This window comes from Bombus huntii, unplaced genomic scaffold (assembly GCF_024542735.1).
Source record: "Bombus huntii isolate Logan2020A unplaced genomic scaffold, iyBomHunt1.1 ctg00000059.1, whole genome shotgun sequence".
NCBI lineage: Eukaryota > Metazoa > Arthropoda > Insecta > Hymenoptera > Apidae > Bombus > Bombus huntii.
The window spans coordinates 1125024-1129337 of record NW_026099320.1 but is presented as its reverse complement, the minus strand read 5'-3'; the positions used below and the strand labels follow the sequence as shown (position 1 = coordinate 1129337).

The window sequence follows — 4314 nt, the reverse complement described above, 5'->3', positions numbered from 1 at the left end:
AATTTATTTAATAAAAAAATAATTATTAAAATTATAAAAATTAATAAATAATAAATTATATTAATTAAATATATTAATTTAATATTAAATTTTTTAATTGGAAATTAAATGTAATTTAATTATACTATATATTTAAAATTTAATTTAATTTATAATGATATAATAAAATATGTAAATGAATAATCAAATTACATCAACAAAATGTCAATATCAAATAGCAAATTCAAAATTAATATGATGAATTGTTGAAAAATGATTTTTTATTATTCGAATTAAAGAATATAATAAAAATAATGTTCCAATTAAGACATGAATACCATGAGAACCAGTGGATAAAAAAAAAAAAAAAAAAAAAATAGATCCAAAAATTCTATCATTAATACAGAAGAATGAATTATAATATTCAAAAATTTGTATAAAATTAAAATAAAATCCTAAAAAAATTGTTGATATTAATATTGATATTCTTGATTTAAATTTGTTATTTAATATATTATAATGTCTTAATGTTACTGAAAATCCTGATATAATTAAAATAATTGAGTTTAATAAAGGGATTTCAAATGGATTAAAAAATTTAATTATTTTAGGTGGTCATATTAAATTAATTTCAATTGAAGGAGAAATTGAATTATGGAAGAATGTTCAAAAAGATGAAATAAAAAAAAAATAGTTCAGAAATAATAAATATAATTATTCTAAATTTTATTATTGATAAAATATAAAAAGAATGTATTCCTTGAAATGTTCTTTCTCGAATAATATCTCGGAATCATATTATTGTTGATAAAATTAAAATTAATAAATTTAAGATTATAATTAATAAATTATTTAAAGAAATTCATAAAATTGTTCTTAATAATATATTTATAGTATTAAAAGAGACAATAATTGGTCATGGTCTAATAGTAACAATATGAAAAGGAAAGTTTTTTTTCATTAATTTGATTCAGAAAAATATAATGTTAATAAAATTGAGAATACATAAGCTTGAATTAAAGCTATTGAAATTTCTAGAATTAATAATATATTTTGAATTATTAAAGTTAATGGTGATAAAATAATGAAGTTTATTATAAAATTTCTTAGTAAAATAAGAATAAGATGTCCTGAAATTAAATTTGCTGAAAGACGAATTGATAATGTTCAAGGGCGAATAAAAAGTCTAATAAGTTCAATAATTACTATAAAATTTATTAAAAATTTTGGAGAATTTAATGGTACTAAATGTCTTAAAGTTTTTATAGGAAAATTAATAATTGAGTAAATTAAAAATCTTAATCATAAAGATAATGCTATTGATAGATTAAATATTAAATGTCTTGTTGATGTAAAGATATAAGGAATTAATCTAAATAAATTTAATATTATAATATGAATTATAATTCTTAAGAATCAAAAAATATTTATTGAATATTTATTAGTTATCATTATTTTAAATTCATTAAATAAATATTCAATAAATAATTTAAAAATTATTAAAATTCGTGAAGGAATTAATCAATATGAATTTGGAAATAAAATAATTGGTAAAATTATAAAAATTCAATTTAATTGAATATAATTATTAATTGAAGGATCAAACATTTCAAATAAATTGTTTATCATAATCATTTTCATTTTTTAATTAAATTATTTTTATTATTATTATTATTTATATTATAAATATTTTTTATGATAATATATAATAAAAATGAATTTCTTAAAATTATAATAGTAAATAAACATATTAAACATATTATAAAGATAACTAATCAATTAATAGGTATTATTTGTGGTATTCATTAGAAGTAAATTTTAATTACTATAATTGATTTAAAAGATCAATTCTTTATTTCAGACATCTAATGATAGAAAAATAATAATAAAATATTAATTTTAGAATGATAATCTAATGTTATTTAAATTAACTAATTTTTCAAATTTTATTTTTAATTCAATTTATAAATAATTCATAAGAAGTTCTTTCTAATATAATAGGTATAAATCTATGATTTATTCCACAAATTTCAGAGCATTGTCCAAAATAAATTCCTGGACGGATACAAAATAAATTTAATTGATTAATTCGACCAGGAATAGCATCTACTTTAATTCCTAATGATGGAATAGTTCATGAATGAATAACATCTAATGAAGAAATAATTATTCGTATAGAAATTTTAAATGGAATAATTAATCGATTATCAGTTTCTAATAATCGAAATTGATTTATTAGTTCATAATTTAATATATATGAATCAAATTCATAATTATTAAATTCTGGATATTCATAAGATCAATATCATTGATGGCCAATAGCTTTAATAGAAAAATGAGGATTTACAATTTCATCGATATAATATAAAATTTTTAAAGATGGAAAACAAATAATTATTAAAATAATTATAGGAGATAAAGTTCAAATAATTTCAATTGTATGATTTTTTAAAAGAGTTAGATTTAAATAATTATTATATATAAAATCTATAATAAAAAATGTTGTTAAAGAAATAATAATAATTATTATTATTATAGTTAAATTATGAAAGGAAATTAAATTATCAGAATAAAAAGAATTTGAATCTTGAAATGTAAATATATTTCATGTAGAAATTTTTAATAATTAAAATTTATTTGAATTTGAAATTCATTATATAATTTTATTAAATTAATTTATTAATAAAAGATAAAAATCTTTATAATTGAATTTTAAATTCAAAGCACTAATCTGCCATATTAATAATTATATATATATATATTATTTATTAATAAATTTTTAAATTTTAATTATTAAAAATATTTTTAATTTTATTATTTATAATTAAAGGAATTTCAATTAGTGAATGATCTAAGGGAGGATAATTGTTTAATCATTCTAAAGAAGATTGATGAAATTTAAATATAACTAATCGTTTTGAAATTAATCTTTCAAAAATAATAAAAATGAAAAATAATATTCTATTTATCGAAATTATTGCTCCAATTGATGAAATTAAATTTCAACAATAATAAGAATCAGGATAATCTGAATATCGTCGTGGTATAGATATTAAGCCTAAAAAATGTTGAGGGAAAAAAGTTATATTTACACCAATAAATATTATAATAAATTGAATTTTTAATCATTTTTGATTTAATATTAGACCTGTAATTATTGGGTATCAATGAATAAATCTAGTAATAATAACAAAAACTGCTCCTATTGATAGTACATAATGAAAATGTCCTATTACATAATAAGTATCATGTAAAATAATATCAATTGATGAATTAGATAATATTACTCCTGTTAATCCTCCAATTGTAAATATTAAAATAAAACCAATAGATCAAATGATTGTAATATTAAAATTTATTTTTGAACCATGATAAGTTGCTAATCATCTAAATACTTTAATTCCTGTAGGAACAGCAATAATTATTGTTGCTGATGTAAAATAAGCTCGAGTATCAACATCTAATCCAACGGTAAATATATGATGAGCTCATACAATAAATCCTAGGAATCCAATTCCTAATATAGCATAAATTATTCGTATTCCAGGATGACTAAGTTCTATTCGAATTAATAATCTTATTGAAGATCCAATTATTCCTGATCATATTGCAAAAATAAAATATATTATTCCAATGTTTTTATGATTAGTTGATATTAATCATTTTTTTTATTAAGATTTATAAATATAAAATTTATATAATTAATTTTGAAGATTAATAGTTTATTTAACATGAAATCTTAAATATTAATTTAATATAAATTAATTAATTAAATGTTTAATTATAATTATAATAATTTTAATTTAATTAAATTAAATAAAATTTTAAAAATTAATTTAAAAATTTTTAAATAATAAAGTATTATGTCTGAAAAAGAAATAAACTGTAAATTTATTTAGAAAAATTAAAAATTTTTTAATACTATTTTAAAATTTATTTTATAATATTTAATATAGTTTAAGAAAAATATTAAATTGCAAATTTAAAGATTAAATTAATAATATTTGTATTAAATTAAATAAAATAAATATAAAAGAAAAAATAAAATTGTAATTAGAATGTAGATTTTTATATGAAAAATTTCAAAATGTATAATTATTTTACTAAATTTAAATTTTAATAAAATATATTTTAGTAAAATGAAATAATTTCATATTATAATTATTCTTGTTAATAATAACAAAATTATTAAATTGTTTCTTAAATTTAAATTTAAATTATAAATAAATTCTCATTTGAATATAAATGAAAAAAATAATGGTAAAGAGGAATATATAAATAATAAAATATGAATATATTGAAAAATTTCTAAAATTTAAATTATTTACATTATAA

The 4314-nt window shown here is 15.5% G+C and overlaps 1 pseudogene; it reads right to left on the bottom strand.

Moving 5' to 3' along the window:
* Window positions 1-875: 875 nt before the first annotated feature.
* LOC126875875 (cytochrome c oxidase subunit 2-like) lies at window positions 876-2593 on the bottom strand (annotated as a pseudogene).
* Between the last annotated feature and the right edge of the window lie 1721 nt (window positions 2594-4314).